Source organism: Mus musculus, chromosome 3, assembly GCF_000001635.26.
Source record: "Mus musculus strain C57BL/6J chromosome 3, GRCm38.p6 C57BL/6J".
Taxonomy (NCBI): domain Eukaryota; kingdom Metazoa; phylum Chordata; class Mammalia; order Rodentia; family Muridae; genus Mus; species Mus musculus.
The window spans coordinates 130,605,269-130,616,776 of record NC_000069.6 but is presented as its reverse complement, the minus strand read 5'-3'; positions in this window follow the sequence as shown (position 1 = coordinate 130,616,776).

Genomic DNA, 11,508 nt, shown 5'->3' with positions numbered 1-11,508 from the left:
GGGAGGTCAGCAGAGAAAGCCTGGTTTGTTTGTATCGATCCACTTAATACATATTTGGATAAAAATATTAATTTATGTTAAGGTGCTTCTAGGACTTTTCATTTTCTAAGCTATGTGGAAAAAATGAAATGATGTCCTACGTCACAAAGGACGGGCAAAGAACACCGGAGTGTTGGATGAAACCCCTCCTGGAATCTGGCCTCGTTCTGAACTATGTTGCCAACTGTGGGCATAGCCTGACTCCCCTCAGGCTGGGAGAAATCACGAATGGTGGCACTCTTTCCATGTTCCTTGATAGTCTCCACACCTTACAGCATGTTCTTTACATAATCGCCGGGAGCTTTGGGTTCTAGGTCCAGTTCATCCCTAAGCTGGGCTTCTTCCTACTTAGAGATCATATTTCTTGGTATTAAAAACATCTCTCTGGGCTTTAAAGAAATGCAAAAATATCTTAAATGAAGTCATAACTAGGTGCCTGGGAAGGAGAGTCCCAAACTCCTTCCTTTTCAGTTACTCTGCATTCTTTCTCAGAGATCCAACGATTCTCTTGGGTTTTAGTGTCAGCAATGCACCAAGTTCACATCTCCCTGCCTGCCCTTCCAACCTTTCCTCTCAGTCCCAGGCTCATCCACTTTCTTGACGTCTTCGTTTAGATGTTTCCTAGACACCTGGGTCTTAGCTGGCTCATGGTGAAAGCTCTGATTCACCTCCCCCCAGGCTTATTTTGACCCCCAAACCATTGCTTTAGAACCTCTCCCTTTACCAGGCATTTATCGGCTCATCCACTGTGTAGCAGGTGCTCACCCTCTACTAGGAATGATGTCCTGGAGATAAGACAGTGAACCAGATGGACTAGCCCCACCCTCTCATGCGTCATGACTCCCAGCAGGTCCCCTATCCCCAGAGGCAATCTCCCTCCCGGGAATTCACGGGTTCTGGCCCTGCTCTAGGCAGGGGACTGGTATGAGTCACCAGTGGTTATGGATCGCTATGTGGTCAGTCTGAGCTGAGGTTTGCTGCCAGCGTACACTTCACATTTAAATTCTCCTACTTTTTCCTTTTTAATGTGACTATTAGCATATTTAAATTTATAAATATAAGCGTGACTTGCTTTTCTATTAACCAACACTAGTGTGGTGGAGCGATAGAGTGATAAATAAATTTAACAACGTAATAGCTTAAATTGCTTCAATTATGATACATGCCCCAAAGGAAATAGACCAAAAAAAGGTGTTAAGAGTACTAGAAAAGTATGTGAGTTTCTCCCTCAGTCCCATTCTTATATCAAATTACTTTCAAGCCTCATTAACTCCTTTTCAAAACACTCACCTGCTGCCACCCTGCAAAGGCTGTCTGTGTGTCTGTCTGTGCTTCCGTTTCTTTGTCTGCACCACGCTGGTGATGCCGCCTGTCTTACATGCCCAGCGACTGCTAGTTTGCTTCTGTAGGCTGCTCTTGGAATTTTTTATGCTGGTTTTGCTTCTCCGGGTTAACTGTTTCAGGTGTCAGTTTAAATGTCCCAGACAGCCTCAGTTGATTATCAAAGCCCACACTCAACTAATTAAGAAACAAAACCAAGGAACCCCTTTCCTCTTTCCCTAAGGTAACCCAGTCTCTTTCCTCTTGATGGGTGTTGTTTACTGGTACACCCCACTAGTATGACACTCATAATACAAAAGGCTTTGATAACTCTGTATTGACTGACTGAATAAATAAAATGGACATACATTTCAATACTTACAAAAGTTATTATGAGCCTCTATTTACATATAGACCAATTCTTGATATTTAGATTTATTATCTTTTACGAAGGGAGCAACTGTTGTTGCTTAAACAGGCCATTTCTTGGTTGTGTAACTTATTTCACAATGTGGAATATATAATATTAACTAAGTGCAAAGGCCAGTCTTTAAATCAAGAGCTATTACAGAAGGGCATTAAAATCAGAGTGGATAAAAGACAGCAGACTTTACAAACATTTACCAAAAAGAGATCTCATTTTGGTGCCTATTTTCCACTGTGTTTGTCAGAAATGTATGTGGTTCTGTTCTTTCTTTCTAGAGGTTGGTGTTCACCTTATTTGGGTCCTGACTGTGTTGATTGACTCTTTGAGTGAGTCCTGACCGGCAGGTCACAAGTTTCTCAATAGTCTAGGCCTGGCAAAAATCAATGGATCATGTGCATGCCTGACAAGGAGGGATAGTCCACACACGCCAGAGACAATCGAAATTCCACTCAGTAATCTAGTGACTCGTTTACATCTCCTTGGTAAAAATATGCAAAGGTGGGTGAACTGCGTGTGCGGAGCAGAGCAACAGATTCTCCGCCGCCGTGTGACAGGAGCCTCACAGTGGCGTGTGAGCACCCAGCGACTTCCTGCCCACTCGTTTCCCTTCACCTGCCTGGCTCTAACCTCCCTCGCACCTGCCTGGCCCTAACATCCCTCGCTTACACAAGGATGTGGCCTTTTGAAAACTGTCCATCATCTTTAACAAACGCTGGGTGTGGCACTTTTCTGTCACGACACGCTTATTCAGAGGGTCTTTATTGTCCTAGTAGCGCATTGCGATATGTGGGTCACACGTCCAAGCTTTACACGGCATGTACCTGGAGGTCACCTTGTGACTACACCACATATACATTCCTGATAGATCAGAGCTGAGCGTCCCACCCCTGGGAGCCGCTCCACCATCAGTGGTAGCATGTATACCTAGTTCTCTCAGGACCAAAATACTTGATAGAGACAACGGGGGAGGGGGAAGGTTTGTTCTAGTTCCAAGATTCAGTCCATCATGGTGGGGGAGGCCTGGCAATATTTATGGTGGATGAACTGTGTCGGGGAAACTCATTGGTGGCTAGAGTGTAAGATAAGTTTCGATGGCTTGCCCCTAGTGAACCATTTCTGCCAGCTAAGGACTTCACAACCTTCAAAGGGGCCATCATGTGGGGAACAAATGTTCCAAAATGTAGCCTGTGGTGGGTACAGTCTAGATTCAAAACCTAACACTTCTCTCACTCTCTAAACTACAGGAGCCTCCCAGACTTCTTGAATGTAGGTGGTAAGGTGTTAGTCCTTGGGAAGGGTCTTATTTATATTTATTTATTTACTTTACATCCTGTTCACTGCCTCCCTCCCGCTCACCCCATCCCACAATCCTTCCCTTTCATCACGAGGGCCCCTGGGTATCCCCCCACCCTGGCACATCAAGTCTCTTCGAGGTTAGGCACTTCCTTTCCCCACTGAGGCCAGACAAGGCAGCGCAGCTAGAAAGACATATCCTACATACAGGCAACTGCTTTTGGGATAGCCCCTGCTCCAGTTGTTTAGGACCTACATGAAGACCAAGCTGTACATCTGCTACATATGAGCTGGGAGGCCTAGGTCCAGCCCGTGTATGTTCTTTGGTTGGTGGTTCTGACTCTGAGAGCCCCGGGTGTTTGGGTTAGTTGACTCTGTTGTTCTTCCCGTGGAGTTCCTATCCCCTTTGGAGCCTGCAATCATGAAGGGTTATATTTTAAATACTGAATGTATACCATGGCTCCCGATGGAGCACGTAACCTGCCTGGAAGTCACACACAAACTCAAGGAACAGATTACTGGTACCCACACTTTGCAATGCTCCAGATGAGTTTGGGATCTGGAGGATGGTATCAATTTGTTTCTAGTTCTGAAGGGGTACAGAATATAGTACTTCAGTGAAGGTTTATTTGGGATGAAGACATTGGAGAATCAACAGAGGCCAGGACTTCCCTTGTTGTCTAAAAGTGGAGCCTTCAGAAGAAGCCCTATCACCACACACTTCCCCAGGAGCTTCATAAATGGAGAAGAGTGACTCTTGTCCCAGGCACTGAGAAGTCAATGCCAGGACAAGAAAACATAGAGAAGCGTTGTCATGTTCTATCCTATGCCCCATCTATGCTAAGGATGACATCATTTTCCCTACACTCATAGCCCATTCTCTTTCTTCTGTCATTTTTCTTCCTATGCTCCAATGTGAATGAAAATTGTATCTGCTTTCCTGTTAACCTTTCTTTTTATCAGTTTAATTCACGGTCCCAAGCACTAAGTCTAAATGGGCACAGGGCAACGTTTTCATCCGTGATGGCATTAACTTTCTAGAGCAGAGGCTCCTAGACTAAGACTGATTTCTATGTGGCCGATGAGCCCCGAATGATTTCTACTTTCTTAGATGGTCAGAGAAATAAAATGACATAAAATCCAAATAAAGTTTTATTGGAAGATAACCATGCTTAATGGCTTGTGTAGTGTCTCTGACTGCTCTTTCTGCATAAAATAGCATATTGGAGTGTTTGCAGCCTGCCAAGCTGAAAATTGAAGCATGTCCACTTCCACTCCAACACACTGTTCTTTCAGTCTCCCTAGTGTTTTCTGCTGTCTTGATTTTCATTTAGTTGCTTTGTCTGTGCTCATTAGAACCAAGCTTCCAGAGGGCAGAGAAATTACAGCTTGTTGTACACCAAATCTCTGTACTACAACCCACATCATGTCACAGATAACAGCTGCCTGGTATGACTGAAGGCAAACATTAGCTATTTATTAAGCACTTACTGTGTGCAATCATCTGCATCAAGACTTTCCATCACGGCACTAACTTGGCTGGGTCATGCCATTTGTTGCATGCTTTAGTTTGCCCCTCCACCATTCACATGTTGCAATCCCAACCCTCAATAAGTCAGAATGTGACAGTGCCTTTTGACGTATGATGGGGTTATGTGCCAATCTTAAGTTGAAAACACTGTCAGTCAACTATGGGTGGAGTACCCTTAATCTATCAACATCATACCTAGCAAAGCAGTGTACTGGGGCGTGTGGGCTGGTCACCTGCCTGATCTCTAGGCTGTATAGAAGTTTTGGCTAATTGTTGCTCTATGAAAGAAAATCAAATCATATATTGCTAGCTTGGGAAAATATAGCAATTTAATATACAATTTCTATTGAGTGCATAACTGGATACTGTTGTCAAGTTGTAGATTTTTACTTTGGGCCACAGTGGCTCAGGGATGACTGTGCTTGGAGACAGAGCCTTTAAAGGGGTGTGTAGTGCGCTCATCTGTTTGGGGGTTCTTAAAGATCTAGGACACCTGACATGAGAACACAGAGGGAACACCATGGAAACACCCAGTAATATAGGCACCTTCAGGCCAGATTAGACAAAAGTCAACATGACCACACCTCGATGATCTCAGTTGTGCTAAAGTATGGGGGTGTGCTAAGACCCGGGACCCTACTATATTATTCGCCTGATTGCTCTGAGTAACAGGCTAGTTTTATGCCAACTTAATACAAGCTATAGTTATTGGAGAGGAGGAACCTCAATTAATCAAATGCTACCAGAAGACCAGGCTTATAGATAGATAAGCCTGTAGAACATTTTCTTAACTTGTTACTGATGGGGGGAGAGCCCAGAGCATTGTGGGTAGTCCTATGTTCTATAAGAAAGCAGACTGGACAAGTCCCAAGGAACTAGCCAGTGGGCAGTGCTCCTCCATGGCCATTGAATCGCATTAGTACCTGCCTCCAGGTTCCTGCTCAGTTTGGGTTCCTGCCTTGGGTTCCATCAGAGAACTGTGAGTAAGGGTTTATAAGCCTTTCCTGCCCAAGTTGCTATTGGTCATAGTGTTTCACAATCATAGAAACCCTAACTAAGTAGCAGTCTTCCTTTTCTTACTGCTTATTGCTTTTCCTTTCGCCGTTCACACTGTCCAATGGGTCTGCTTACACATAGGGCACCATAGCTCTTTGTAGGTTTGAGGGTCTGACCTCGGCGCACTTTCCTGAAGAAGTCTTTATCTGAGTGTGTTGCAGTCTCATTGGGCATTAAGTTTTCCCTCACCTCTTTCTCTCTTTCTGTTGTTTGCTTCTGCTCAGCCACACCAGCCCACAGCTATGAAGCGCTCTTGGTGCTTGCTTCTTTTGTGGACACAGGGTCCCATTATGTAACCCAGACGACTTGGGACTTCCTACATGGTCCAGGCTGGCCTTGAACAAATAAGCCCCCTGTCTAAGAAATTCCCTTCTCTTATTTGTATGTCCTCTGAGTTTACCTAAAACTTGTTTTTCATCCCTTTAGTTATAATACAGTGGCTCGTTGGAATCTGATTCTTTTTGTTTGCAGTAGTAGTAGCATTTGTCCAGAATACTGTCTAAATCTCTTTTCTGTTTAGTCAGATACTAGAGAATGGATACTTTATAGAAAAAAAAATTCATTTTGGCTAACAGTTTCATTAGGCTAACAGTTCTGAAGGTTGAAGGACCACATTTGATACTGGCCTTATTTTGATTGTGATGGTTCGAATGAGAAGTATACCTGTAATCTCAGACATTCGAGTATTTGGTCCACAGGTGGTGGTGCTGTTTGGATAGGTTTAGGAGGCATGGCCTTGCTGGAGGACGTATGTCACTGGGGATGGGCTCTGAGGTTTCAAAGTCATTCCTGATTCTGATTCATTCTCTCTGCTCCCTGCTGAGAGCTATCTGCTTGCTGTTTCAGTCCCGTGCCTTCTACTGCTGTGCTTCTCTGCCATTGTTCCTGACAGACTATTATCTCTTTGAAACTGTAAGCGCAAATAAACCCATCCTTCTACAACTAGCCTTGGTCATTTTTGGTTACTGCAACAGAAAAGTAACAAATGCGTTATTAGAGTCCCAGGTCAGCACAGGGCCTCACCTGTCAAGAAATAGCACAGATTTATCCATCAGGTGTCTGCCTTTGCAAAGCCACTGTTATTTAATCATGGGGGCTCTACTCTAAGCCCCAAGTCCACATTAGATTTCTTCTGTGTTAACCTCAGAGTGGGGATTTAATTTCAGCCCATGAAGCATGGTTTAGGGGAATGACTTCCTCAACTGTACTAGACTACAAACATGGCAAATAGACCTTTGTGAAGACTGTGAAATCAGTATGTGTCAAAATGTTGCTAAATAGCCCTTCTGCAAGGTGATGCAGATTCAAATTATCTGGTACTTTAATGGGGCAACTTTTAAATATATGAGAGGGGTATATTTAAGGCAATAATCTTAGACCCTTAAAGCTTAGGAATGGAAAAAAATCTCTTTTTCTTCATTTCCCAATGCCCATTTATTCTAGAACCTTCAAATTACTTTATTTTGTATCTCAGTAATCACAGAGAGTTTGAGAGACTGAAGGGGAAAGTGTGAGCTGGTCTCTAGAGTTGAGCAATGCTTATCCTGGACATCTGTGCATTCCAGGACGACTCTCAGGTACTAGGGATTCTTCCCTTAGGATCTCTAACCTCAGGGCTCACCGTGACCTAGAGCCTGCCCTTTACTTTAGGCTCAGGGGAAGCTTGTGTCTCTTAACTCCTGGATAGGCAACTTCTCTACCCATTGTGCATCATTAATGCATTTTTATCCCTTTACTGTTGCATGGAAGATTTAAACATAAATTACCCATTTACATAGACAAGCTCATTTGTAAGTACACCATAGTGTCTGTTAAACTCTAGTTAGAAAAGATTTACTTGTTAAGAAAATCTCAACCCAGGGCAGAAATACCATGAGGATTATATGATGATAGACCATGAGGATTGTATGATAGACCATGAGGATTATTATATGATGATAGGCCATGAGGATTGTATGATAGACCATGAGGATTGTATGATAGGCCATGAGGATTGTATGATAGACCATGAAGATTGTATGATAGACCATGAGGATTGTATGATAGACCATGAGGATTGTATGATAGACCATGAGGATTGTATGGTAGCACTCTTTCTTCAGTTTGAAAACTGCTTAATATTCCTCCTTGGATCTCCCAATGACATTTTCTTTGGGTCTCTCATGCAGACTTAGTATAATGCTAAGTACTATCTGAGTACTCCTGGGGTTGATTTTATGTCTATGCAGATTGCAGGTACCTTAAGGGCAGCAGCCATGTGTCAACAATCTTGTGTACTATGTGTGCTGAAGTTGTCTACTAATATAAAGAGTAGGAATTGACAAATATGTGGAGAAAATAGGAAAAACATGAAATGAATCTCACCTTTTGAGCATAATGAGGTCATTTATATTAAGTGAATTTTTAGATCTTGCTATCAATTTGAAGTAGTGACTTTGCTGACATTATTATCCTAAAATGCATACATGATTAATTTAGTTTTGAAATATTAAGGCTTCAGCAATCCCCAGGCAAGTCCTTTTGCTAGCTTGACTAGAATAAATATTGGTTTGCAGTTTATGTATTTTAAAAATCTTTAAATTAAAATATAAATCTTCATCTTATTTACTGCCCAGATTTCTGGATTTTATCAAGAGCATCTTTTTTTTTTTTACTGGAGCAATGTACAGATTAAGTTGTATTTGAACCTTGTTTTATTTGTACCTGGTTGCAAAAACATATTTTAAAAATATATTTCTTTTAAAACAGAGGACATCATTTATGAGATAAAATATATACGTAGAGGTAATACATCGCAAATGAATGAGTTAGACTCAAGGTCACTAACTTTAGTAGGACTTGAAGATATCTCAACTCTTACACTAATCATTCATTATATGTATGCTTAGAAATTTGAGCTCAAAGGCTCTCTCTCAAGAAAGTACAGCTCTTCAAGGCATGCAGGGTCTGCCCTCTATTGGTGAGATGTGCATAGAGTGCTGGTTTTGGCCTGGGGAGTTAGCTTAGTCAGTCAAGTATTGTTGTAGTGTGTGCTTGTGATCTCAGCACTGAGTGGGAGGAGACAGGGGGATTCCTGGGGCTCACTGGCCAGCCTACACAACCAGATTGGCAAGTTCTAACCAGTGAGGGACCCTATCTCAAAGATCAAAGTGCACGGTGTTCAGGAGAATGGCACCCAAGGTTGACTGCTGGCCTCTATGTACATGCATACACAGGAGCACATTCACAGGCATGTATACACACACACACACACACACACACACACACACACACACACACACACATGCATACTGTACCATGTTTAAAAAAACTATTTTGTACCAAATTGAAATCAATTTTATTGGCTAGGTGTAGTGTTTATAGTAAGTCAAGTATACCCTTTTATAACTCAAAAAAAAATCACACTATGATGTTTCTAGTGTGAGACTTGAAGATATCACTGGAGGGGCTCAGGTAAAGCCAAGCCAAAGAAACCAATTGTGAGGTATTTTCAGTTTCACAGTTGAGAGAATATTGTATTATTATTGTATTGAAACCCAACAACTCTGTAACCATAATGCTCCTCTATAGCAACGAAGGAAGGCAGTGTCTCATTGGGTTCACTGTTTCAGGGGCTCAGTCTACAGTGGCTTCACCCCATGCTCTTGCGCAGAGGGTCACTATGGCAGGAGTCAGTGTGGAGAAAGTTTCTTTTCCTTCTTGGCTATAGAGAATAGAGTGAGACAAGATACCCCAGGATAGATCTCCAGTGACCCCATCCCATCTCCCACGGTCTCCAGAAGTTCTCAAGCTAGTCCCACCCACATGGGAAACAAACATCCAAACATGGGTTCCTGCAGGGGGGACAAGTCGAACTCAGATGACTCCATATAGCTACTGCAGAAGTCTCAAACAATGGAGTGGGAGTTTTAATTAAAGGAGGGATAAAGTTCAGCCCATTTCCCTCAGAGATCACATATCCTGTTTTTATGAAGGGTTTTTTTTTCCCATCCTTTTCCTATGCTGGTGGCTGTCTAAGAGTGAGTACTGTTATTAGTTATTAATGAGATTGTTTTTGTTTGTTTTTTGTCTTTCTGACAGAGGAGGGGAGCTCAAATGCAGGGCCTTGCATACTCTAAGCCTGAATTCTACTACCAAGCTACATGCTCAGACCAAGTTTCTAAAAATTTTGGGCTATCCAATTTTCAGTTCATTGCAGATATAACAATTTATTAATTTCTAATTTAGTCATAACTTTATAACTAGGTCATAAGTTCATTGAAAAATTAAAGTCTAGGTGAAATCCCTAAAAATCAATATATAAATTTGTAATTAAGTACTCAACTTTTTATTTGTTATGTGATCTTTTCACTTAAAATTAACATGTGAAAGTCTTAGGGAGGAAAAATCTTTTTATGTATTTCTTCCTATGTAGAAGAAAACCAAATTTTAATGTATTTCTCTTCATGAAGTAAAAGGTTCAAGAGTGGGCTGCAGTTCCCAGCTATGTTTCCACGTGGATATTTTCATCATTTAATAACTGTCTTTGGTGATTACAATTTAAAGTTGTGAACTACCTACTTACCAGTTTTAGTTAATTGGCACGTAGGCCTTTGCACAGTCTGAAGGAAATTCATGTGTCAGGTATGTAAAGTTGCTACCTAGTTCAAGTGGGTATATAATTTCCTTTATTATGAATCTCCATCTTAAATTTTGTTTCAGTATGAGGGGTCAAACCTAGGGGTTCACCAGTGCCAGACAATTGTGCCACTATGGCTGACCTCCACTGTACTCTTGAGCTGTTCAAGCCCAGCTTTGTGGAGACACATGGCAGAGGTGAAGTCTTTTGTTTTTCAAGTGTTGGTTGTAATTCCTGGACTATCAGGCCATATTTCTCAGCAGTTGGCTGGGTCTCATATGATTTAAGGGGGATAGGAAATTAAACTACCTCATTTGAGTCTTGTAGTGTCTCTTGTTTTTAGTTACATTGAAATTACTGCAAGAAGGCCCTGTGAAACCATGAACAAGATGGCTTGTAAAAGAAAGCATTTAATTTGGGGCTAATGGTTTCAGAGGGTTAGAGTCCATGGTCACCATGGAAAGGAGTGTGGTGGCAGGCAGGCGTGGTGCAGGAGCAGTAGCTGAGAGCTCACATCTCAGTCCACAAGAAGGAGGCAGAGACCTACCTAGGAATGGTATGGCCTTTTGGAACCCCAAAGAGTGATGCAAGTAACACACCTTTACCAAGACCACACCTCCTTTACCAAGACCACACCTCCTTTACCAAGACCACACCTCCTTTACCAAGACCTCACCTCCTTTACCAAGACCATACCTCCTAATTGGTCCCAAACTGTTCCAAGTATTCAATTATTTGACCCATGGAGGACATTCTCCATCACATACCACATCTGTATTCTACTCTTTTTTTTTTTTTGCCTTCTTGTTATGACTTAAATTGTGGCCCCTCTTCCTCAATGATATTTGTAATGTTAATCTTGGTTGTTAACTTGACTACTTCTAGCAATAACTAAAACCCAATCAGCTAGGTGTACCTGTGAAGGGTTTTTGACTAAATCATTTGATGATGGATATCCTAAAAGCATAGCAAATATAAAATTTTACACACACACACACACACACACACACACACACACACCCTAAACAGGGTTTTCTCATTTAGTGAAGGTTGGCCTAGAACTTACTGTGTAAGTGAGGATGGCATTGAACTCCTGATCTTCCTGTTTCCTAGGACTGTGAGTGTACACCAACAGGACTAGTTCTCCTAATTCTCCTGGTATAGTTTAGAATGTGGATTGCACACATCTATACCACAAGAGTGGTACCACATTTATACTACAGT